The sequence below is a fragment of the Equus przewalskii genome, chromosome 10 (genome assembly GCF_037783145.1).
Source record: "Equus przewalskii isolate Varuska chromosome 10, EquPr2, whole genome shotgun sequence".
Lineage (NCBI taxonomy): Eukaryota > Metazoa > Chordata > Mammalia > Perissodactyla > Equidae > Equus > Equus przewalskii.
The window spans coordinates 25,481,480-25,508,865 of NC_091840.1; the positions used below are offsets into that span (position 1 = coordinate 25,481,480).

At 40.9% G+C, this 27,386-nt stretch overlaps 1 protein-coding gene across 7 annotated transcripts in view; it reads right to left on the reverse strand.

Annotated features, from left to right (window-relative positions):
• Positions 1–19,011, reverse strand: part of SPOP (speckle type BTB/POZ protein) — a 61,410-nt gene extending 42,399 nt beyond the window's left edge. For 2 of the 7 annotated variants that reach the window (XM_070560641.1, XM_070560643.1), the window contains exons 1-2: positions 18,778–18,954; positions 11,357–11,752 (exon numbers count right to left, since the gene is read on the reverse strand). The gene's annotated coding sequence lies outside the window, so the exon portion shown is untranslated. Of the gene's footprint in view, positions 1–11,356; positions 11,753–17,013; positions 17,132–18,777 lie in introns of those variants that run through there. The other 5 variants (XM_008520361.2, XM_008520360.2, XM_008520363.2 and 2 more) reach the window with 5 other exon arrangements.
• Between the last annotated feature and the right edge of the window lie 8,375 nt (positions 19,012–27,386).

Sequence of the window (27,386 nt, forward strand, 5' to 3'; positions counted from 1 at the left end):
AAAGAAAAACAAATACTACAATCACATTATTAAAGAGGCAGGCCTCAGACTGGAATGAAATAATCACCTCCTTCAATACAATCTACTGTTTCCAAGATACACAAGAATTTGTTTCTTGGACTTGAGATTGGTATTAAGTGGCAACGGATCAAGGAGAAAAAAATAAATACTGGAAACTAAATCAAAAATCAAATCTAAAGACATTCGATTTAACACTGAGCTTGCAAATACTGTTAAAAACAGACTAAAGCCATATTTGGTTGGGTTCTTATGTTAAATGGCAAACTATTATGACATAAAAGAAGATAATGGCTCACGATTGGCTGTAGACAGTTACTGCCCATACTTGCCACAAAAGTTTATCCAATCAGATCATGTAATACAAATAACTTCCAAAATTAAGTAGGTTTTTTTTCCATTGTATCTGTTTTTAATGAGCATGTACTCTATACAAGGCACAGTAGTCAAGACACAGCCTAACAGAGGAAGGGAGGTGTCTTAGTTTTCCATTGCTGCATAACAAATTACCAAAAACCATTGTCCAACGTCTTTGAGACTTCTATATAATTTATAATTAACCCAATCACTTCTATAAATATCTCATGTCAATAAACTTTGACTTTCACAACTGATATAAATTTAGCTAATTCAAAATATCTTTATATTATAGTTAGTAATAAAGATGATAGTTATACTCATTCTTTATTCTAGAATAAAATTATGACCTTTATTTCAATTTCTACCATACTTGAAACAGATGAAAGAAAAACTTTTTTAAATTCTTAAAAGCACTGTAGATATCTATAGTGAAATCATTCACAATTTACTGAGGAAAAAAGACTGAATTCAGTACAGTGGTCACTATCCAATTTGTAGACTTTTCAGATCCTGATTCTTGTCCCTCTTTCTTCCAGCAGTGATAATCAAGTAGGAGGAGAATGGATAAATTTAAAACCACCCATTTTCTTATGTGTGAGCCTGGTCAAAGAATTGGTGAGAAAGTTTAGAGAAATTCGTTAAAATGAAGTTTTGGTATTATAGTATGGTATTTGGTATTATATTTGGTATTATATGTCTTTTTCTCCTGATCCCCACAACCAAAACCCAACTTAATTAGTGCAGGACATTAATAAACTACAGTATCACCTTAATTAATGCAATACTTTCTTGTTTCATTCCTGCAGAATAAGCTGGTTTTTTGTCAAGGCATCTTTGCATATGTTTTCTCCACCCAGAATGCCTTTCCTTCATCTTTGTAAACATCTACTCTAATCTCTCCAAGTAGAATTAAATGCTTCCTCCTCCTCTATATGTAGATCTCTTGCTGTTGTAATTATTTGTCTTTCCCACTAGACTGAGAATCCCAGGAGGGCACTTAACTGAGGGTTATATCCACCTTGGTAAGCCTGGTGTCTAGGCAGTGCCCAGCAAATACTAGGTGCTTAATACATGTTTGAAAAAGGAATGAGTGAATATATCATGATCCAAATTAAATGGCCTCAAGGATTTTTACTTCCCTTTATGAAGATTCTATACTTACCAAGTCATCTTTTGCCAGCACAACACAGTCGTTACTAGTTGTATGATTTCCAGGCAAGTTACTAAAAAAACCTCTCTGTGCCATGGGCTCCTCAACTATAAAATACAGACAAGAACATCTCCCTTGTAAGGTTATCGTGAAGACTTAGTGAGTTGAACACATGAAAAATGCTTAGAGCAGTGCCTGACACACACATACTATGTGCTCAGCAATCAGGAGTCACTATTATCAGTTTTTTAATAATATCCTAACACGAGGAGGGGAATGGACTGAGAAGACACATGCTGGGTAGCTCATGGGAAAGACTACCCCTCAATATTCATTAATAAAATGGCATTCTAGCTTATCTGTCAGCCCCTTTTGAGTTTGGTTAGCCATTTTTTCCCTAAAACCAAGCAACAACTCTGGTGACACTGAAGAAACAGAGTTTACACGCAAAATTGAGGAATGCTTCCTGAATCTTAAAGATTCCATCAAGTTAACAGCATCCTGAGAGGGCTTGTCAGAAGAGCTAGTCGGTCACCTTATGACACCTCACCTTGGTTCTCTCTAAAAGGCAACATTTTGGTCAAAGATAGTACAATTTAGTGAAAAGAATGTGATGCTAGGAGGGAGAGACTTAAAGAATGCCGCTAATTAGCTTTGAACATGATTGTATATTTTAAAGAGAAAGTCTCTGAGTTTAAAAAAGTACTAGTCAGTTCTCGATTATTCATAATAAAGGAGGTAAAAAGTGGTATAAATAATTCAAAAGAGATAGTAAAAAAGATATACTTAACATTTTACTTTGGAATGTATTATGTAATTTTTCCTACAGATTTATACCCAAAATTTTATCTGGGCTGAACTAATAATAAAACATATTTACATAGCCTGGTCATACATTACCGACATCATGGGAGTGAATTCCAAACAAAAGAAGGATGCCAGCATGAGATAAATTCCTATGGATAATTTACACAAGGATAATTTAAAACTGACTATTAATATATAATTCCTCTCAACCTCACAGCATCCTCTTGAAGCTCAATCTTAGCCATAAAATTCTTTCAAATGAACATCTCCAAATATCATTTAGAACTAAAAGATGAGAACAACTGAGTTTCCAAAGGTGAATCAATCTAGACCTGGAAGCCATGAAAGAATCATCCAATTGTGGATTTTTGCTCCCACAGACGTGGGGGTGCATTACTGTGCCTGAGGAGCTAGAAGTGGTATCAGCCTAAAGCAGGTCAATTTATTCTACAAAATCAAGGTATTCCTGAAAAGTTATGTAACAATCTCAGTGCCAGAAAGGACTTGAGCAACCAGCTTGTCTAAACCCTTTGATTTTATAGAAGAAACTGAGATCCACAAAAACTGCAACATGTCTGTCAAACTACAAGATAAAATAAACATCTAAGTATTGGGAAGTTCATTTTTCAAAAAATATTTTCAATTGACATGTAACATTGTATTCGTTTTAGGTGTACAACATAATGATTTGATATACGTATACACTGCAAAATGATTACCACAATAAGTTTAGTTAACATCACCACACAGTTACAAAAAAAATTTTTTCTGTGATGAGAGCTTTTAAGATAGACAGGAAGTTCATTATTTAAGTAATTCACTTATATAAATGAATTTCTTCTATATTTCTTGTAGAAAGAGACTTTAATGTATTCAGTTTGCTTAAATTGGGCCGCATCTATATATCTGCTTTTTTTTTTTAAAGATTGGCACCTGAGCTAACAACTGTTGCCAATCTTCTTCTTTTTTTTTTTTTAAATTCTTCTCCCCAAAGCCCCCGTACATAGTTGTATATTCTAGTTGTGAGTGCCTCTGGTTGTGCTATGTGGGACGCCGCCTCAGCATGGCCTAAAGAGTGGTGCCATGTCCAAGCTCAGGACCCAAACTGGCAAAACCCTGGGCCACCGAAGCAAAGGGCGCGAACTTAACCACTTGGCCACGGGGCCAGCCCCTATATATCTGCTTTATCTTATAGTTCCATACTGTCCAATTTCAGATTTACTAAAAGTAAAATTGGTCCCCTGGGATATAACTTAACTCCCATAAGTGAAGTCCCACTGCACCACAACACGAGCCTTTCTCTCCAGTCAGTCTAGCGGCTAGACTCTAGCCCATTTGTCAGCTCACACAATCATGTGCCTTCCTCAAATCTGTTCACATCCTTCTGAAAGCCAGGAATGCTCTCCTACCTCCTACCTGAATATTACCCTTCTGGATCCAGGTCAAGTTCCACCTTGCCTTGAAGCATTTCCTAAACACCCCAGTTCACTCTGGATTCCTATCACACTTATTGTCACTTTCTTGGCAGTTAACAAACGTTACTTAGAATCCCTTACCTCATAACTAACAGCGGATGCCCAGAACTGCAATGTGTATGTGTCTTTCCCTACCTCCAAATTCTCTTTCGGTAAGTCTAGTGAAACGGAATAGGTACTTAAAAACAAAACAAAATAACTTATCAGATGGGAAGAGGAAAACAGCTGGTACAAGAATAAAATTGATTTTTTCCATTATTAAAATGTCCTTTAATGCTGTTTAAATATCTTTTCAACTATAAAAATATTTAAAGAATAATTAGAAAAATGGAACACTGCCTATCCCTCAGCACAGCAATTCCACTGCCACTTCCACTTTAGGAACCCATGCTAAGGAATCAATCTGATCAGTGTATAAAACATTCATGTACAAGAGTGTTCATCACAACATAATTTACAAGCAGACACTGAAGAAAAAGGAAGCTCATTAGTAAGGAATCGGCCAAATAAAATATGATACATCCATACAACAGAATTCTATGTAGTTACTTTAAAAGATTATTTTTTAGTGACATGAAATTTTTTAGGTTTTTATTTTTTCTATGTTTCTATTTTTCCATTATTTTATAATCAGAAAATCTTTTTATTCTGAAAAAATACAGCATAGATTTTGAAATTACACACAAGCCTTTTTAAGGATATGTGCATACAGTGCATTACTCACATTTACTACTATCACCACCCCTAAAGGAGTGACACACTAGCTCATAAAGAGAAGTCCCTAACAATGTATCCAAGTCGAGGCATAATTAACTTCCCTGCTGTATTTATGTTGTTTCTTCAAGCCAGAAGTTTCTGAGATAATTTACCAATAACTTACACTGAAGGAAGTTTCTTACCTATGCAGAGGACGTTTCCTTAGGTGCTGACAGGACAGCAATGAATTGAGTCAAGTTATATTCCAAAGGTCAACCATCACCATTACCCACCGCGCCCCATCATCAGATTACCGACTGAAGGGGAACTACCACTGATTTAGCAACTCCAATCAACAGATTTGAGTACTGAAGTAGCTAAGGCTAACATGGAACTCTGTCTTTGTGTTGACGGGATTTCAACTTCAATGGCTCCCAGAGCCATTCCATTTCAGGTGCTCATCCATACTCTCATACCTTAGCAAGGATCTTTTGGAATTTTCTCTACTTCTCAGATATCGACTTCTAAGTTTTTCTCTCTGAACTCCTATTCCCTCTACCAAGAGGAAGGAAAGAGTTAAGATGAGAAAACAAAAGTACGAAAGCTCTGAAGGAGGACCTAGCTGGGTATACTGGAAGAATAGAAAGCAAGCCAGTGCAGCTTGAACATGAGACACAAAGGAAAAGACTGTACAAGAAACAGGCAGGGACCATATCACAGAGGGCCGAACAGGCACGATGAAGACTCTGCACGTTGTTATTTTCAGAAATGTTGCCGCTCCCATTGTGAATCAGTTTTACATAAATGAAACATAAATTTATGTTTCAAACCTCATCTGCTCTTTTAAAACCCAGTGCAAGAGATTCGACTGCCTGCCCGCTGGGCAGCCTCTCCTAAATGTCAACACATGCAAAGCCAAACACTATCTTTTTTTCCCAAACCAGCTCCTCCTGACCATTTTATATCTGCTAACAGACGGATCATTCACCCAGGCTTGATATGGCAAAGCTGTCTTTCATTCCTTGCCTATTGTCCACCCCTACTACACACGGGCTCCAAAGGTCCTCAAATCTCCAACCTACTCTTTCTTTTCTACTCCCACTGCCACTATCCTATTTCACTCTAGCACCAGTTCTTGTTCACATTAGTGGAACAGGCTAACCAGTTTCCACACCTCCAGTTCTTTCCCCATCAAATTTATCCTATATGTCATCTAGATACTTTTAAGACAACCAATAAGCAGCTGATGCATAAATTTATTACCTCAAGTTCTGACTTCACTTCAAGCTCCACTCCTATATCTGCCTACTTAACATATTTATACTTAGCCTCACTCCCATCTCAAATTTAACATGTCTAAAACTGAACTCCTGATTTCTGATCTTCCCTCCAAATTCCACACCTACTCCTCCCATTCCTCTCTCTCCCCCACTCCCATCTCAGTAAGTGGCACCTCTATCCATCCAATTGCTTCAGCCAGAAACCTGGGAGTCAGCCTTGACACTTTCTTTTCCCTCAACCCCCACATTCCATCTATAATTAAGTGGATTCTTTAACATACTTCTCAAATCCATCTACTTCTCTCTATCGCCTCTACCACTGAGTCCCACCTGCAAGGACTCTTACTTAAGTGGTGTGAGGTGCAGCCCAGGCATGGGGAGTTTTAAAAGCTCCCCAGGGGACTCGAACACGCAGCTAAGGGTGAGAACCGCTGCTCTGCAGGGTCTGGCCGCCCACCAATCTCTCTGACCTCATTGCTACTTTCTCCCTTGCTCACTTAAATCCAGCCACACTGGCCTGGTTCCTTAAACATGCCAGACACAAATATTCCTCATGGCTTTTGTCCTTGCTATTCCCTCTCTCTGGAGTTCTGGCTCACTCCTTCACCTTATGCAGGTATTTACTCAACTATCACCTTTGTAGTGATTTAGTGAGCCGTTTCCCAGCCATTCTATCTAAAATTGCAACACCTGCCCCCACCCCAATACTCCCTCTCTCTTTCTCCAGCTTTATTTTTCTCCTTGGGACTTCCCACCTTCTCACATACCATACACCTATCTTGTTCACTGCCTGAATATGCACCTCATGAGAGCAGGGCTTCTGACCCAGCACTGAGAACAGCACCGAGCACAACGTGGGTAGTCAATTAATATTTAACTCCTCACCAAGGCCTTCCCAGCTTCCTCTAACTAAATTTAACTTCCCCATAATTCCCCTAATAGTAACATTCCTTTCCTTCATAACATTTACACTAAGTTGTAGTTATATTTGTGTTTATTTGCTGAAGCTCCTTTCCTAGACTATAAATTCCATGAGAATAGGGATTTTGTTTGGTTCACCACTGTATACTGTTCCTCATGCTTAAGTAGCAGAGTAACTAATTAAAAAATAGTTGATAAATGAATTAACAAATGAAAGAGGTCAAATGTATTTTCTGAAAACACACTCTGATCATGTTATTTTTTTCAATCAAAAACTTTCAAAGTCTCTCCGTCACTTAGCACATTAAACCCCAACCGCCTGGCCTTGGTAGAAGACCTTCCACGTTCTGGGCCAATTTACTTTCCTGTCTTATCTCCCACTATCCCATGAGTCTTTTGCTTCAGCTACACTACACTGTTCATTATTTCCAGTACACACCCTATACTAACAAACACTGTGTTTCCCCACCTCCACATTTTTGGTCCTGACATTCCTTCTGCCTGAATTCCCTTTCCATCTCTGCCAGTCAAAATTCTAGCCTTCAAAACACCTTCAACACCAAGTTTAAATGTAATTTTCATGAAGACAGGCCTGATTCCCCCCCCAACTTCCCCAAATGAATGATCTCTTCCTCTTCTAAACACCAAAATATATAATATTGGTTTAATTTCTCACTCATTTCAGAACATACCCCTCCTTCACCTTTTACAAAACCTTTGTTTATAGTCAATAGATATTTGTTGAAGTTAGTTAATACCACTTTGTCATAAAACATATTTACATTTGGGGGGCAGGCTCTCTCTAGCAAAACCCTTTAATGATCAAATATTCCCAGCCTTTACCTTCCCTTCTTTTCCTCTTCTGAAAAGGCAAGATGTTCCCAAATACAATTTTTAGAGCTCAAATTTTTTAATGTATTCAACTGCTTGAAAAAAATGTTAAACTGTATGTGCTACTATGATGACATAAATTCCATAAGCTATATTAAAATGTGTTACCCTAGGATTATCACATACTTGAAGGAATATCTGGCTGAAAATCTGAATACCTTAAACTCTGCTGTTTGAAAACAATAATTACTAGGGAAACATTTCTGTTCAACAAGAAATCTGAAACTTTTTATGATCTTTAAAATGTCCCATTCATTTCTACATCCTAGTAAGTGACGTTAGGAAACAGCACCGGCAATCCAGTGAAACTCCACCGTGAAACAGCTGTTGTACCTCAAGTAACAGGCCTTGGTTTCCCTACCCACACCCTCTCACAACGCTGTGGTTCCCAAAGTGTAGTCCACGGATCCCTGGAGGTCCCTTTCAAGCGCTCTGTGAAGTTGAAACTATTTTTATAATACTAAGAAATTGTTTGCCTTTTTCATTTGGTTGACGTTTGCATGGTGGTATGAAAGAAATAATGGGTAAAACTGTTGCTGTCTTAGCCTAAGTCAAGGTAATGGGATCAAACTGTACTAGAAATCATGCGTCTTTCACCATCATGTATTGGTGAGTAAAAAAAAAGTTTCACTTAATGTTCTTGATGAGGCAATAAAAATCGTTGATTTTATTCAATCTGAACCCTTGAGTACAGGTCTTTCAAACATTCTGTGTGATGAAATGAGAAGTATGCAAAAAGCACTTCTGCAGGATTCTCAAGTACAATAGCTGTCTCCAGGAAAACCACTTGTGACTATTTGAGTTGTGAGCTGAACTGTTTATTTCATCAAACACTACTTTTACTTGGAACAAAGGACAAACTGGTTATTGAGACATGAATATTTAGTATACATTTTCTTGAAAATGAAGTGAATCTATCACTCCAAGGAAAACAACTGACACTATTTGTCGCTAAAGATAAAATCCAAGCTTTTTTTTTTCTGCTGAGGAAGATTAGCCCTGAGCAGCTAACACTGTTGCCAATCCTCCTTTTTATTTTCCTTGAGGAAGATCAGCCTTGAGCTAACATCTGTGCCAACCTTCCTCCATTTTGTATGTGGGTCGCTGCCATAGCACTGGCTGATGAATGGTGTAGGTCCGCACCTGAGATGCAAATCTGGCCTACCAAAGTGGAGCATACCAAACTCAATCACTACACCACAGGGCTGGACGCCCAAGCTTTTAATCAAAAATTAGAATTTTGGAAATCTTATAGCTGCTTGACAGATTCCCAGTACTTAGAGATCTTCTGATGAGATGGGTGGTGATATGAACTAATGTACTTTTTTTGATATTGCAGTATGAAATGTATCATTTGGAAGACTTGCCTAACTCAATGAACCAGTATTTCCCAACCAACCAACGAATGACATTATAAAATCATGTATGGGTAAAAGATCCATTCAAAGCGCAAGACAGCCATTGGATTTTAATGGAACAGAAATATCAATATGATTTCAGATTCCACACTGTAACTTAACTTGTAAGAAACTACCAATTAGCAAGTTTTGGTGTAGCAGCACAATTACTTGAGAATACTCCTCCCTTTTCTAACTACATGTCCTTTGAGGCCATATTTTCTTTATATACTTTAACTAAAACAATTTATCATATCAGATTGAACATAGAGGCTGATATGAGAATCTAGCTGTCTTTTATTTAAAAAGCCAGATATTTAAGAGACTTCCAAACATGTAAACATTGTCACTGTTCTAATTTTTTGAAAAGTTCCTTTTCATAAAGATATATTATTTATGTTAACATGATAGGTTTATTTTTCTAATAATTAATACTTAGAAAAGTATTTGTTTTAATTTCTGATTTGGTAAATATCAATAAACCATATAAACAAAAGCTCTTTGGGGTCCTCAATAATTTTTAGGAGTGTAGAGAGCCCTGAGACCAAAAAGTATGAGAACCACTGCTCTAAGAGAATCTGCCTCTGATTCCAGCCACCCCCAAAACTGCTCTGTTTGTACCAAATCTCCTCTCCCCTATCCTCACCAGAGCTGGACCTGGGGCAGATATCTGGCCCAGAGGAAGTCAAGCCTTGGACTGACCAATCAGATCTCGCTCAGGGATCTGAACTGAACCTCGTGGACACTGAGGTCCATTTATGGCAGAACACTAGAGTCCATTAACTCTTATTGCTGAAGTCCTTGGAACTGTTCTGGTTCCAGCCCTTTCTGAGGCCTGACTGTTCAGCTTTTCCTTGGATTCTATGACAGCTATTTCCTTTGACAAATCTCCTTTTATATGAGCTAGTTTTAAACACGTTTCTTTTTCTTATGATGAAGAAAATGCCATAGAATCTCAATGCCTTTACTTAAAGTGTTTTACTTGGTGTCCTTATCTGAGACACCAAATTATAACAAGGTTCCCCTCCATTTGAAGATCATATACCTATATAAAAATGAAAATCACTCCAACAAAACTAAAAATTGAATGGAAATTGTAGGCTCATTCAGAAAAAGAGACACACTTAACGATCAGCTACTAGATAAGCGAGGCTTGATTTTTTTTCTTTTTTAGAAAAGGCCTCTATATACCATGCCAATATACTCTAGGCAGCAAACGGCTTCATTAAAATATACCAATCTGACAGGGTTTTTCAGGGAGGTTGATGAACAGAAAAAGAACTAGGTAGTGAGCTTGCCCTACCAGATATGAACAATTACTACAAAGCTATGATAATTAAGGCAGTGTAGTACCAGCACAAGATATACAAACAGACCAATGGTATGAAATAGAGAATACAGATATAAACCCTCATATATTTGGAAACATAAAAGTGGTATTATAAAGTAGCAGACATGACTATTCAATGATGCTGGGTTATCCTTATGGAAAGAAAATTAAATCCCTACTTCAGGATTATCCTTATGGAAAAAAAATTAGATCCCTACTTCACACCAAACATCAAAATAAGTTCTAGGTGGATTAGAGACCTAAAAGTGAAAAGCAAAACTTTAAAATTTTTAGAATATAGGATCTAACTATTACCTCAATATAGGGGACACAAAAAACACATACCATAAAGGAAAACCATAATAAATCTGACTCAAAGTTTAAAACTTAGTTTCAATAAAAGATAAAATAAAGTTAAAAAAAATTAAAACACATCCATTAAGATGGCCACTATAAAAAAAAAACCCAGAAAATAACAACTGTTGGCAAGGATGTAGAGAAATTAGAACCCTTGTGCACTATTGGTAGGAATGTAAACTGGTGCGGCCACTATATTAAACAGTATGGCAGTTCCTCAAAAAAATTAAAAATAGAATTACCATGTGATTCAGCAATTCCACTTCTGCGTATATATCCAAAAGAACTGAAAGCAGGATCTCAAACAGCTATTTGTACACCCATGTTCACAGTAGCATTATTCACAATAGCCAGAAGGTGGAAGCTACCCAAGTGTCCATCAACAGATGATTGTATAAACAAAACGTGGTATACAGCAGTTCCCTCCTTATCTGTAAGGGGTATGTTCCAAGACCCCCAGTGGATGCCTGAAACCGTGGATAGCACCAAATCCTATATATATTATATATTTTTTCATATACACACATACCTGTGATAAAGTTTAATTTATAAATTAGGCACAGTAAGAAATTAACAATAACAACTAACAATAAAACAGAACAATTATAACAATATTCTGTAATAAAAGTTATGTGACTGGTCTCTCTCAAAATGTCTTATTGTACAGTACTCACCTTTCTTCTCGTAATGATGTGAGATAACAAAAAGCCTACGGGATGAGATGAACTGAGGTGAACGACATAGGCATCGTGACGCAGCACTGGCTACCACTGACCTCCTGACGATACATCAGGAGGAGGAGCATCTGCTTCCGGACCGCGGTTGACCGTGGGTAACTGAAAGCGGGAAACCAGAACCACGGACAAGGGAGGACTACTATATACATACAATGGACTATTATTCAGCCTTAAAAAGGAAGGAAAGGGGCTGGCCCCGTGGCCGAGTGGTTAAGTTCGCGTGCTCCGCTGCAGGCGGCCCAGTGTTTCGTTGGTTCGAATCCTGGGCGCGGACATGGCACTGCTCATCAGGCCACGCTGAGGCAGTGTCCCACATGCCACAGCTAGAGGGACCTGCAACGAAGAGTATACAACTATGTACCGGGGGCTTTGGGGAGAAAAAGAAAAAAAATAAAATCTTTAAAAAAAAAATATTAAAAAGGAAGGAAAGTCTGACACATGCTACAACATGGATGAACCTTGAGGATATCATGCTAAGTGAAATAAGCCAGATACAAAAGGACAAATACAGATCTTCCTTGACTAACAATGGGGTTACATCCCGATAAACCCATTGTAAGTTGAAAACATGGTAAATCAAAAATACATTTAATACACCCACCCTACCCAAGACAGCTTAGCTTAGCCTACCTTACACATGCTCACGACATGTATGTTAGCCTACCATTGGGCAAAATCATCTAACACAAAGACTATTTTATAATAAATAATATCTAATAATAAATTATTATTTAAGATACTATCTCATGTAATTTATTGAACACTCTACTGAAAGTGAAAAGCAGAAGGGCGGTACGGGTACAGAACAGTTCTAAGTGTACCGGTTGTTTACCCTGGTGACCCAGTGGCTGACTGGGAGCTTCAGCTTGCTGCCATTGCCCGGCATCCCGAGAGACTATCATACTGCTGGCCCGGAAAAGACTAAAATTCAAAATTCAAAGTATGGTTTCTACTGAATGCAGATCACTGTCGCACCACTGTCTAGTTGAAAAATTAAGTTGAACCATCTTAAGTTGAGGAGTGTCTGTACCACATAATTCCACTCAGACCAAGTATCTAAAGTAGTCAAAAAATCACAGAAACAGAAAGTACTACCTGTTTCTAAATACCAAGAAAAGGATTATGTAAATCTCAAATTAAGGAGATAAATGATTACATATACATTTTTTCTTACAAATAAATAGACAGGCGGAATTAGAGGCTTTCGGAGAACTACTGCAAGCCCTTCTTTGACGTAGCTGGTGCCACAGCAAGATGATTTATGCCATTGGCTTCTTAGAAAGAAACAGTCAAGAACACACGACTTCATGGTCAAGGAAAGGCTCCCATTCTGAAGTTTGCACCAGTTCTCCCAAAGCCGCACGACCAGCTCTGCCACACAGAGCAGCTGGGCAACTCCTGCCAGTTCTATTAGACGTGACCAGAGCTGTAAGACTGACGGCCCAAGCGTCTCTAAAGAGGCCATACTTTAGAATCTTCTTTCCTATAATGAGAACTGGTCAAAAACAAAAGTAAAAGAAGCTACCAGATCTCGTAGCAAATGTGTCAGGACAGCCTTTCGGAGTGATTCACCATGCCTGAAAACGTTTACAAGAAACAGGTGTGCTTCCCTGAATACACCACCAGAATTTAACATGGGGCCAGTATTGTTATGAAACCAGGGTGAAAATAACCTTATAAAGTCCGAAGTAAATACGACAAGATGATAAAAAAAAAATTTCAGATAAACATCAGAATATCTTTATCGTCAAGTTTTGAGTAACTTGAAATCAGTAAGATTACTCAAAATACCACTACATGACGAGTCTAACAAAACGTTTTCTGCTAAGGCAGGAATTACTCCAGCCCCTAAAACCAGCTTTAGAATGCAGTTCCACCGTATCTTTCATTTGCATTAACCTTCATTAGTGTGGTGGATTTTGAGAAAACACTGTGGATGCAGCAACAGTTCTCCTGAGTCTACAGGACACGATAAAAATCCACAAGATTCAGCACTGTTTCAGACCCTGTGTTAAAACAGCTAGATAGACGAGTTCATGGCCTATCTGAAATTTTTCCCTAATTAAGAACAAATTTGGCTCACTCCTTTTTTATGATGAAAATCTAGTAATAATGAAAAAAATATGCTATTACAGCATAATCTTACATAACACTCCAACTGTGTGGAGAAACGCATGTAAATGAGGAAAGGGGAGACAAGACAAACACATCCTTGTGCGTATACACACAAAGATGTTTTTATATAACCGTCAAAACCTCACATCTCCAAGAAAGCTTATAAACACAATTGCAGTCTCTAAATTTCATTTTGTGTAACTTTCATCTCAGAAAAAAACCAAGGTTGCTTATGAGAGAAGACATTCCCCAGTCTCCTCTACAGCTAACCTTATATTAAGGAAGTGGGGGGAAGCAACGCTCTCTTCAGAGTACCACCTGTCTTTCACAAAGAGTATTCAAGACAAGCAATCTGTGAGGTCTAGCATCCAGCAACGCCAGTGGCACAGAAGTGAGTCAAACCCTAGTGTTGTGTTAAAATAAAGGCATCTTTAGTTTTTTAGAATTTGGTTCCAGAAGCTCCACAGGGAGATGAACATAATTTATGAAAAGGGAAGAAAATGTGATAGATATATATATCACACATACTTAAACATACAGAGGTGAGGGTTCCACATCTAGGACAGGAAAAATACAAAGTGAGCCAGGAACTTCTTGTGCGAGAGGGCAAGGAAGCACTCACATACCAAGCTTAAAGGGCTCCCAGAGGCCAAATATGGAACATTTTGAGCATCAAAAAAAATGTCTATAATTATTGGTAAAACACAGAATTAACTAAAATTCATGAGCTTATAATGATACTAAAACAGTGACAAAAAGAAACCATTCATTTGCTAGAGGCAATTATTATACTCTCTCTTTATTCAGAAAATTATTAAAGGGAAAATTAAGAATTTACCTGAACTTTTTGGTAGAACTTATAACTTATTCCTGACTGAGGAGAGAAATCTTTACAGAAGAGTGAAAGTTAATCAATGAAAAAGGAATGGGAAAATTAGAAAATAGCCATTTTGCAACACCCAAAGAAATAACTGATCCAGACAAGGATCATCAGCACTAGGTGAAAGGCTGCTGGAGAAGGCTAAGAGTACGATGCCCAAGTGTCACCACTCTACAGATTACTTACTAATTACGAAGAGAAAAAAACGCTTTTACAGTGGAGAGATCTGGTATTTATCTTAAACTCAGCATCATTAATAGTGGGACATCATACGTCATTGTTTCTCTCACGGTGATGCAATACGAGGTACAGAGCAACACTTAAGAAGTATTCTTACCAAAAATCTTTAACCTGAATCTAATCAAGCCTTGAGACTGCAGTGTTAGTTTATAGGAAATACAGGGATAAAGCAACAAATTAAATGAAATTGTGAGAAAACAAGCAGAAAATTCCAGAAGTGATATATTCTACAAGACAAACAACCTGGTCTCTTCAAAAGGTAATACTGTGTGGCTTCTAAATAAAGCGTTCTAGATTTAAAAAGGGACTAAAAGACATGTTTGAAGAAAAAAGTGCCAATAGCTAAAAAGTGTCATTTTCAAGACAACTGGGAAAATCTGAATATGAACTGGGTATTAGATGGTATTAGGAAATTAATGTTAATTGCCTCAACTGTGACAATGTATTGTAAGAACAATTAAGCAAAACGTTTTTATATTAAGAAGATGCACCTTAATAGGTGCCATGACGTCTGCAACATAAACATTTATATATTATATATATAAACACATATGCACATATTTAGATGGAGCAAATACACTCATGTGTCATTTAACAACAGAGATATGCTCTGAGAAATGTACCACTAGACAATTTTGTCGTCGTGTGAACATCACAGAGTATACTTAACACAAACTTAAATGGTCTAGCCTACTACACACCTAGGCTATATGGTACTAATCCTGTGAGACCACTGTCATATACTCGGTCCATCGTTGGCCAAAATGTTGTCTTGTGGTGCATCATCCCCAGGTTCTGTTTCCTAACTGTACTCTTATTATTTCATATATTCAGTAGATTTGGTTTTCCAAAAAGATTGTAAGCTCCTTCAGGCATGGATATCTTTTAATTCTTTTCTATTTCCTCACAGTTCATAGTGAAGTATACTGCAATCAGCAGACTTTTAAAAAGCACTAGTAGCAGTATTCTGTGTAGACACTCAGTAATGCACCTTAACTGGGTTAGCTTTTCGATTCCTCAAGAGAATGGCAGTTTACATGTATAAACAATTTTGAGTCACAGCTCTCAAAAGGAGATCATAAAACATCACTTATGGGCTTACAGAATTTCACAGAGAGAAACTAGCAACTAAGAGTTAAAGGAAGAAATCAGAATATAGGTTTTACAGGTCTTCCTAACATTGTCATGGATTGGCTGTATTATCCAGGCATACGACTTTATTCTCAGGACATTATTCTCCAGTCAAACAATATCTTCCACCACCATCCCCATCTGCAAAACAGCAACGGTATTTATCCACAACTCCTGGGTGTAATGAAGCTTAACAAGCTACACTATAAACTTTAAAATCCTAGATAAAAGACTGCACAAAGATGAAAAATTTGATAACACAGTGTCGGTGAGGAAAGAGGCAGACTCATACACTGCGGGCAAGAATATAAATTTGTAGAACCTTGATGGAAAGCAATTTAGCAATATCTAACAACATCAAAAATGCATATATCCTCTGATCCAGCACTTCCACTAGGAATTTATCCAACAGACACCCAGGTACATAAAAGACACACACAAGGAATTGATTGTAGCACTGCAAACAACTTAAGTATCCAATAATAAGAGCTGGCTGAATGATGGTACATCTACACAATGGAATATTTGTCATCTTTCAAAAAGGAAGAGGTACTTTACACACTGTATGGAATAATGGCCAAGATACATCAAGTGAAAAAAGCAAAGTGCAGAATGGGTATAGTGTCTTACCATTTCTGTAAAATAAAAACTAAACACCGAAGAACATATAGTTGTATATGCTTGTAAAAGAATTGACTGTCTCTAGAAGGGTAAACAAGATACAGGGAACAACAGTCTCCTTTGGGGAGGTAAACAGATGGATGAAAGGAGGACATTAGAAGAAAGATTCTTCACTCTCCCTGCGTATCTTTCGAATTTTGTTTCATATGTATGTACATGTGTTACCCATTTTAAAGAGTTTTTTTAGCATGGCTCTGCACCAATACGAATTATTTAATGATACTCATCTTAATCCTAAAAGCATTTCATGCCTTCATACCATAAAAATTTTAAATGAGCCTTCAATAAATTCAACCAGATGAAATGTGTCCAGATCAAAACAAATCGTCCTGGATAACAGAAGCCTACTGAGAAGAGAAATGGACACTACCTCAATAGTTTTACCTCAAGATTTTACCAAAACCTGATGGAAGTCTGGACACAGGCAACATTAAACATTTCCAAGTACCAAACTAACCACTGTGAAGAGCTCTAAAAGAAGTCACCGAAGTACCAAATGGACACCAACCACCCCCACCCTAGATGGGAGGTTGTCGCAATAACATACTCCTTAGTCTTCACGCAAGGGAAAAAAAAGATGAGTCTCCAGCTCTTTCCCAGGACACAGGATGATATATGCCCCCCAAACTCCTGTGCTTCCTGTGTCATCTCTTGGCTCCAACTGTAACCATGGCAACAGAAAATAGCACAAAAGACAGCTGAACCATGCAAAGGCCAGGATTAAATGGGGAAGTGAAAAACATATACATACTTTAAGGTCCAAGAACATAAGGTCCTACAATTAAGAACGGCAGCCAAAAAAGCCTTGAGAGAACAGCAAAGAAAGAATACAATGGAAAGAGAATAAAAAATAAGGCTTACTAATATATCCCATTCCCAGATATCCAGATAGGAGACAGCGTTGGCAAAGACAACTGAAAAACACAGAAAACGCTTCCCCCACCGCCCACCCCCCACCCCGCCAATTTAGCTATTCATTTCAATGCTATTCAGCAAACCTTCTGTTTGTAAGCTTATCATCTCCTCATCCTGTTCTGATGGCAGAGCTAAGCAGCCTCAAAGTTTCCAAAAGAATGATAATACAGGAGCAAATTAAAGGACCATGTATAACCTGCCAACTGAGAACTCAGGTCCTAGATCACTGAAATATTACCGTACTTTTAAAGTTCCTTATTTCAAATCGCTCTCTGTTACTGGTAAATGTGAAAGAAACTTCACTTCATTACTCAAAGTTAAAACCTCCACGGGGTAAGTTATCGTCCACCAGTGGTTTCAGATTGCTTTTGTTTTCAGGTGATGTTGACAGAGCATCAATAATGTACAGCTAAAACGAAAGCGCTAAGAAAGATCTTTTTCAAAAAAAGAGGCAAATAGGTCACACCAAGTAGGAGGGCTAGAGATGAGAATCTCGATGTCTTGATTTAGTTAGTACTCTAACGCCTATACTGTGTGCTCCTGATCTCCACCTTATCTAGTTCCGCGAAGATAATTTTACTAAAAGGAAACCCCCCCTACTTTCTTTTTTATGACCCTTAGTCCTCTTCAGAAAGGATACCAAAATCCCCTGCCAGAATAAATGAATGGGTTGGGGCACCTACTCCTAAATTTAGGGGAGGTTTGCGTTAAAGGTACAGCATGACGATGGGAGTATAGGGAAGAAAAGTATTGCGAGAACTAGAAGTTGCAGTGACAGTTTCAAAAGAAAGGTCAGCTTGGGGCACGCTGGCTGTGGGAGGCGTTTGTAGCCTGGGAGTCTCTAAGGCAACACCAGACGCCAGCAGTGCTTTATCAATAAACCCCTCAAATAATTTAAATTCTCCCTTTTGGATCGGAGCTACAGAGGGTCACTATCCGGCAGCAAGTGTAGCCCACTGCCTGGGAAGAAGGCGGGCGCGTGGTCAAGGGGCTCTTTATCCCGCAGGTCCCTGCAACACAGCGATGCGCATGCGCCCCCAGGGCAGCGAACAAGCACCCCTAGCGCGTTCACACTCGCGCATGCGCAGTCACCCATCTCGCCGCAGGCGACAGCTCACTATTTGGCAAGGGGGATGGGGCTGGGAAAATGATGGGGGGGGCTGAAGGCAGGGGGCGCGTTTGTGTCTCCTGAATGCTTGGGATTGGGAGAAGGAACGGGTGATTAGGCTCTGGCAGTCACAGGCCACGTAACCCGGGATGTAGGAAATGGGACAGAGAAGAGTACATGTGTGGCGGGGGGGGGCGGGGGGTGTGGGGGTCAGTCACCTCTTAGGGGAGGCGCCCCCCACACTCCGACAGGACAACCCTCTCCCTCGACTCTCCTCCCCCCACTCACCTGAGAGCGGTGGCGACAGCTGCTGGTCCCCGTCCCCCTGCGCTCGCCTCATACTGTCCGCAACATCCGGGACCTGCGAGACCGCCGATACACAAATACACACACACTCGCAGTGCGCACACTCACACACACACACACCGACACACACCGGCCGGGGCGTCATGGCGTCAGCACGTCGACGCAGCGAGCGCGTACCCGCCGGGCCCCACCCCGCGCGGCCTCCGCCCCCTCCGCGCCCCTCCCCTCCCCTTTCCTCCCCTCCCCTCCCTGGGTTCTCCTGCCTCTCCTCCCTCTTCCTCAAGACACCACCCACCACCCCTAGTGCGCCTGCGTCCCAGGGTCTCAGCAGGGTCCGAAAATTTGAGGGGAGGCGGGGCCTGAGGAGAAAGAGGCGGGAACTCGGAGGGAGGTGGGGGTCGCGTGCAGGGCGCGGCGGGCTGCGCCGAGGTGCGAGGACCAAAAAGAGACGCACCAAGTTGGAGTCCGGGTGGGCAGCATAACAATAAAGGCATTTAGCAGTTGTACCTTATATTTGCAAGCAGTTTATGGGTTACCAACGACTTTTAAGTGCATTACCTGCTTTTTTTCTGACAGTAAAATATTTTCTGGACTTTATGATAATGCTAGAGACTCTTAGATAACTTTTAAAATTTAGCGTTTGGAAACAAAAATAAGAAGGACCATTCCTTGGGGGGAAGGCGGGCAAGTAGGTAGCTTAACTGAAAGGAAGCTGATTCAGTAACAATTTGTTGTCTTGGACACCTGGGTCCCCAGTCAGCCTCACATCCTAGCTTCCAAGGGCCATCAGTGATTCCTGAGTTGAGAAAAAGAAAAGTCTCAGAGCATGTTGGCCCTGGGAGAAAAGAGTCATCTCCACGTTGGAGCGATAATGTCACTGTTGGGATACTTATTATTGCTACGATTCTTTTAGCTTAAACTTTAAAAAATTATTCTTACTGAATCAAGGCAAATAATCTGGAGCAGCATTGTCTCTTTGCCATACTGAGATAGTATCATTATGCAGGCGTACACACACAAATGCCTGAGGAGGCATTGGACCCAAAAGAACAACCAGATGAACCTGTGGGTCATGGGGTGACAAAGTGTGCGCCTTGCCTTGGGAACAGCTTCCCAAAGTCCTGCTGCCGTGGGACTGTCTCCAGGAGACGGTGCTCACTGTCTCTTGCCACATGTGTCCTGGCGGCAGGTAGCTGGTGAGTCTGTTCAGCAGGGAAGACTGGGAGCCCATGAACAAAGCCACAGGAGTTTGGAAAGAAACCCCTGACAGTGCCAGGCTGTCTTCCACTTTCAAATACACAAGCAGACCCTACAATCCTACAGCTTAAAATGTCCTAGGAATCACAGACAAAACACTCTAAACTCCTAGTTTGCCCAACCCAAATTTCAGCCCAAATGATCAAGAAACGGAGATCTTAAATGCCACAATGATGTGGTTACTGTGCCTGCCCCACTTAAAAAGAGCTTTTGTCACCTGGTAGATGGATGCTTGAAACTTTCCAATTAGTTTTCACTCATCATCATCATTAACAAACATTCATTCTTTTGGCTGAAGCCAGCAAGGTTTTCAGTCCTTGTGAAAATTCGGAGTGCCCCACAGGTAAACCCAGTTACAAGTAACTGACTCCTGGTGTCACTGAGACTGTTCACTTCCTGTTCTCTTGACGTCAGATTTCACAGGACAGCAGGGAAGAGAGAAAAAGGATAGTCCTTGCAGGGAGGAGCATGGTGGTGGGGAAGGGGTGCAGAAAGAGGAAACTGCAGGCTTGGACAACATAATTTAGCTACCTCACAATTGGAGCTAATCGTTACAGTTTAGTCAGATTCCACCTGGGACCTGGGAGGGGACTCCTCGGGGCTAGTGAGTCTGTGCCAGCTGCTTGTCCAGGCTGGCCCTGAATCCCCAGAGATCTGGAAGGATATAAGCGTCCTATCTCCATCTGTAGCCTAGCACGATGAGGCTCCCACTCTGCTGTGGGGACCATACTGCCCACCTGAGATGGGATGCCACCAGCCTCTGTACAAAGGACTTTGATTTGGTGTGGATCTGATTAAACAACTGGAGATGTCCTTGGAAGCACTGCGTGGAAGAATTTTAAACAGCTTCTCCTTTTTAATATGCACTTCCTCTTCGGTTTTAATTATTTTGTTCCTACATTTTCCCTTTCAATTTACTAAAATCTAGAAATGTAATTAGAGCAGAGGCTGGGCTCAGAGAAAGCTGCCAGGATTTCTACAGCATGATTAAATATACTAGGCATCCCTTTAGTGTGGGACTGAAAAATAGGATTCTCATTATTATCTATCCCTTATCCAGGAAAGAATCGGCATCACGTACAAATACGGATTTATTGAAAATGCACCACTAATTAAAAACTCACCCAGCCTCTTGACGAGGTTTGGGGGTGGGGGAAGTGCAATTATTTAATTATTTCTTCCATTTACTGTTTTCTTGTTGTAACCACGACAAGCAAGAAGCCCCCCTCAGTCCTCTATGCTCAAAGTAAAATTCTCTCTTCCTGAGGGACTTAATGAGGCTTTTATCTCTGTGACAACAATCAAGTTTACAATGGCACCAATTCAATTCACTGCTCCTTGTGATGGTAGGAAACATGCACAACTCATTTTCTTAATCTGAAACACAAACAACAAAGTGTTCATTGGCCATCATGAGCCAGGTCTGGGCAAGGGCTCTGTCCCAAAAGACCTCAAGACATCTACTATTTCTTCTGCTAACAAGGATCTTCGGCTCCATTTTACAGTCCAGTGAGCAAACGCATGGTTCCCCTTGAAGCTGTATGGGAGGTGGAAGCAGGCAGGAATGAATGAATAGAAGATAAGTATAAGCTCCAATTTTGGTTGTTAGCATTGTATAAAAATGAAGTCCTTCTCTCCCCTCTGTAGTTACTCAGGTGGCCTGTAAAACCCCCTGGCCCAGTGGCCTGCCATGGTAGAGCCTTGTGTGAACATGGGAGATGGATATGCAGGAAAGGAAGATCCTTAGTGGGGGCATGGTCTTGTGCTCTGGACGTCCTCAGTCTAAAGGAAGAGAGAGGGACTGGCCTAGTGGCGCAGTGGTTGAGTGCACACGTTCTGCTTCAGCGGCCTGGGGTTTGCTGGTTCAGATCCCAGGTGCAGACATGGCACCGCTTGGCACGCCATGCTGTGGTAGGCGTCCCACATATAAAGTAGAGGAAGATGGGCATGGATGTTAGCTCAGGGCCAGTCTTCCTCAGCAAAAAGAGGAGGATTGGTGGCGGATGTTAGCTCAGGGTTAATCTTCCTCAAAAAAAAAAAAAAAAATGGCGCAGCAGTTAAAGGAAGAGAGACAGATGACACACCCTGGGACCCAGATGTAAGACGATATACACGAAGCATGCCAACAAGAACACATTGATGAGGTTGTACTGGGGCCACAATGGGGTTAATAGAAAATTGGCAGTGGAGAAATTTTTTTTTGACTGATTAAATTTCATAGTGAAGCAGCTGTGGCTTAATGAAAGAGCACCAGCCTCCTTGTCTGGAGATTCAAGTTCAAACCCGGCACTAACACTAAACTTGGACAAATCTCTCTGAGCCTGTTTTTCCATCCAAATGATGGAGAAAATAATGCCCACCATATCATATTGTTGTGAGAATAACTGAAATAATATTTGAACATAGCACAGTCCCCAGCATAGAGTAGAACCTACTTGTTTACAGATGTGTTACTGAAGGTAGATTTTTGGAGTAAGTGTTCATATGCCTAGCGGTCTTCAAGCCCCACTCTGAACTGCGTTCCATGCTCCTTTTCTCTATGCCCTTTAGAATTCTTCGGGAAGTATGGAATCAAGGAAACAGCACAGGCTTCTCAGCCAGAACACTGCTCTTGAACAAGCTCACTGACCTCAGAATCTGTTTCTTCAGATCACTCAGGGTTTCTGGTTGCAGGAACTACACCAACTCTGGCTATATCAACCCAAATTGGAATTTACTGAAGAAATATCTCTGGCTCTCAGAACTGACAAAGAGCTGAAGAATCAGACTTGGAAATCTGACTGGAAACCAAGGGTCAGTGGAGGAAGACCAACCTTCTTTAGCAAGACATTCTGGCCAGGAGGTCCAGTTGCTGGGTAGTGCCACAAAGTGACACCACCAGACACACGGCCACTACTGCTGTCACTGCAAAGGATGTCTAACCTTCCTTCCATTTTTGTGCCTCATGCTGCAAACCCAAAGCCCAAATAGCAGCACCCTGTTGGCCAATCCTAGGCCGTATCCTGGGCCCGGACCACGATTGGGGGGCAATGAAGAAAGGTCTGACTGCCATGATGTCCACAGTGTAATGTTCGGCACTCCTTCTCACTGACGCCATCCACAGCAGGGGACTCATCCCAAACAGGAAGCAGATCAGATGCTGGAAGGCCAACCCTCCTGTCTCATCCATGAAATGGGGTATTCATCATAGAGTAATAAGCAGCATGGAACGACATGGTATTTGTTCTAAAGTGCTTGGCACATAAAAGGCATTCTGTTACTTTACTTCCCTCTTTAATAAAACCAAAGGCTTGGAATGGTGTACTTATCTGAGGCTTTGATCGATGTGCTTATAGGTATTGAAGTTCTGAGTTTTTAACCTGGAAAGAGGGCTGGGAAACACGATATCTGAAGGGTGCAGTGCCAGGGAAAGAAGCAGCGGTGGAAAAGAGAGGAGAGGAAATGGCAAGTTTGAGTGCTAGCTTTATTTTGATTTTTGTCTTGGACTGGCCACACAACTCCATCTTCATCTCATTCATCTTTAAAACGGGTCTAAAAATTGCCAGAAGTCATTGCTTCAAAAGAAGTTTGAGAGAGTTAATATTTGTTTTCAATGAAGAGTGTGTTACCAAATATAGATTATATTCACTATTATGAATTACTTTCAGTGGCTTTTTGGTCCTATTCTGAATGAGATTGATCCACCACCTGTTGGTATTTACCCTAAAATAATATTTACCTAAACGTAGATAATTGGTTTAGCAAAAACACATTTTTCTCTACCTCGACTCAAATAGAAATTACTTCAGATATTACAATTTTAGATTATCCTATCCGTGGCTCTACTTTATCAAGGTGAACTGATTTCAATCGAAAGTTTACTCTACGTTAGAATCCTATTTTAAAAAAGAAATTTAATCTAAAATTCAATTATGGAAGGTGTGTGCCAAAGTGAACAGTCAACTAGCACTTACTGAACGCTCCCCAGATACAGAGCTTGACCAAGGTAACTCCAGGAGAAGTCAAAATACATAGAAATATTGTCCCTATTCACAAAGAGTTTTCAGTTTAGAACAAAAGAATTTCAAAACTGGAAGGGACCGTAAAGATTCTCCAACCCAGTGGTTTTCAAATGATGCTTGCTTTGCAAGCTCTGGGCTTCTGAAGATTCCCGGGCCCCCCGGGGCTCCAAGGAAAGGATGGGGGGGGGGTAGCAAATTCCGCTGGGGCAGGCCAAGCCAAGCCAGCATGGTTCTCTTTCCACCCTTTCGGGCCAGAAATTAGGCATCATCCTTGACTCTTTTTCCCCTGATACCTCATATCTAATCCATCAAGAATTCCTGTATGTTCCAGTTTCACAGTATCCCTTGAATTTGTCCACTTCTCTCCATCTCCTCAGTCCCATTGAAGTTCTAGCCAACATCCTCTTTTGCTTGCACCATGGCCAGAGGGTCCTAATTAGTCTTCCTAATTCTTTGCTTGGCCCTTAATTCATTCTTCACTCAGAAACCAGGGCAATCTAGTTAAAATTTAAGTCAGATCATGCTGCAACCCTGCTTAAAACCTTTGAATGGTGTCCCATTGTACCAAGAATAAAATGCAAACTTTGTGCAACTGCCTGGAAAAGTCTCGCATTCAACGGCATCTCATGTGGCGTTGTTTTTCTGTCTTCGCTTCAGCCACACTGGCCACCTATGAGCTCTTCACATGGCTGGTTCTGCCTCTTCTTTCAGGGCTCACTTTAATTTTCACATCCTCAAAGAACCTTCTCTGACCACCCACCCTATCCAAAATAAGGAACTTCTTGGTATCATGGTACTCTGTTTACTTCGTTTACAACGCTAACAACAATTTGTAATTGTTTTTTTTTTTTTTAAAGATTTTATTTTTTCCTTTTTCTCCCCAAAGCCCCCCGGTACATAGTTGTGTATTCTTCGTTGTGGGTCCTTCTAGTTGTGGCATGTGGGACGCTGCCTCAGCGTGGTTTGATGAGCAGTGCCATGTCCGCACCCAGGATTCGAACTAACGAAACACTGGGCCGCCTGCAGCAGAGCACGCGAACTTAACCACTCGGCCACGGGGCCAGCCCCAATTTGTAATTGTTTTGAATATTTACTTGTTTATTGTTGGTCTCCTCTACTCAATTGTCAGCTTCAAAGGGACCTGTCTGTTTTGCTCTCCATAATGTCCCAGCATTCAGCACAGAGCTGACACATGGACAGAAGGTGCTTAGAACATACTGCATAAATGAATGAATGAATGAATGAATGAATGTAAAACGGAAAGCCCTGGTCTTGTCTGGAATGTAAGAGAAGGCTTAAGCAGAGGTTGGAAGCATAGTTAGAAGGTTAGTAGGCAAAAGGCTGTGGAGAAGGGGAATGAGGGAAGAAAGCATTCCAGTAAGATAAAGATCCTAAGGCCAGAGAGAGCATGGAGTTTTTGAGACACTCAAGGAAAATTAATGTGGCTGGAGTCCAGAGAGCAAGTGGGAGAGCTGTGGGAGGTGGGTCAGGAGGGTTAGGCAGAGCCAGCCAGCATCTCCCCCCTAGGATCAAAACCAAAAGATTGAGAACAGGGGAGGAGCGAATTCCCCGAAGGAAACTCAGTGCGCTCTTGGCAGGAGAAGGGAGAAACAAATGCTTGAGGCCAACAACAGAAGACCCCTACTCCTGGCTTTCCTTCTACCACTCTGGCTGCTCCTTCTCAGTCTCCTGTATGGGCTCTTCCTTTAGCCATCCTTTGAATATCGCCTTTCCTTGGATTTTGTTCAGTTCCTCTCCTCTTCACACTGTCCTCACTTGCCTTGAGATGGCTCATTCACTCTCACGGCTCCACTGCCATCCATCTGCTAAAGAATATTCCAAATCTATCTTGAGCCAGGTCTTTCTCTTGAGCTCCAGATTTAAATACCCAACTACCAACCTGATATCTTTGGTTGAATGTCCCATAGGCACCAGCAGATTTAAAACTTGCTTCTTCTCCGGTGTTCTCTGTCTCACCAATTAGCTCAAGCTGACAACTGGGAAGTATCCTGGACTCCTCAAGCCCATATCTAATTCAACACCAAGTTCTGACAATTCCAACTTCAGTTTTCTCCCAGTTCTGCCTACTTCCTTCCATCTTCACTGACACTTCCCCAATTCTTCCCTGGATCACAGCAGCCTCCTCACTGGTCTCCAGCCTCTGGTCTTCCCTCTTCCAGTTCCTTCTCCACTCTGCAGCCAGAGTGAACTTTCCCAAATGTCAATCTGATCAAGTCACTTCTTTGTATAGAACCCTTCAATGGCTCCTCATTGCCCTCAAGATAAAGCCCATGCTCCTTAATAGGGGTAAAATGCTCTTTACCAGTGACCTGTGCCTTTGTCTCTGGGGCTCTTTTATGCTTCTCATTCCACTGAGCAATATGGTTCCAGTCACAGGCAGAACTACTTTCAATTCCCTGAATAAACCAAGTTCTCTCTTTTTGTGCCTGCTGTTACCTCTTCCCAGAACAGTCTTCTCCACACCTTTCCCCACCCCCACCCCCATCTTCCCCTGGTTAATTCTCTGCTGATTCTGTAGGCTTCCATTTATCCATCTGTTCCTCCAGGAAGCTGTGTGTGTTGCCTAACCCTGAGCTACGTCTCCCATATTCTCCTTCCACTGCACTATCCCCCAGTCTCATGGTTGCCTGATTCCCTCTCTGGGTCTGTAAGCTCCTTAGGGGCAGGGATTCCCTTTTTCTTTCTATCATGTTTCCAGCACCAACCAGCATTCCTAGTATATAATAGGCATTCAGATTAATGCTTGTGTGATGCATAAATGAATGAATGAGTGAAATAAACATTCCTCTCAGGGATGTGGTTCCTGTAGTTTCAGGCACAGAAGCTTCCAGCAGCTTCTCTTCCTGCATCCACTGTTTGGCCACAGGCTGGTCAGCAGCCTGTGAGAACCCTGAACACTGCTCCTTGACTCACACTCTTTTCTGGGAGCCCAGCCTTCCCTTAAAAGGCCACCTTATCGGAAAGTGCCTGTGATGGCATTTATGAGCTCTATTTTTATCTTTGTTGGAAAAGTCTCAAAGTTAATTCCCAAGCCAAAGACATTAAACTCAGGAACGTGGATGAGCAAGGAAGCATCTACGTGATGCCTTTGAGTCACAGGTTTGTTTTCTGTGGCAAGGGCTTCTGTTCCTTCCCATCCCTGGGCCCTTGTTTTTAAGGACTGGCTGACTCTAAAAAGCTTTTGATCCCATGTTTGTTAAAACTAGATCCTGCAGTCCTTAATTGTCTATGAAATGGTGTCCTCTTCCCTAAGATTCTCTTAACTCTACTGGGGTTCTCAGAGCCGAACACAGAATGGGTTGCCAAGCATCT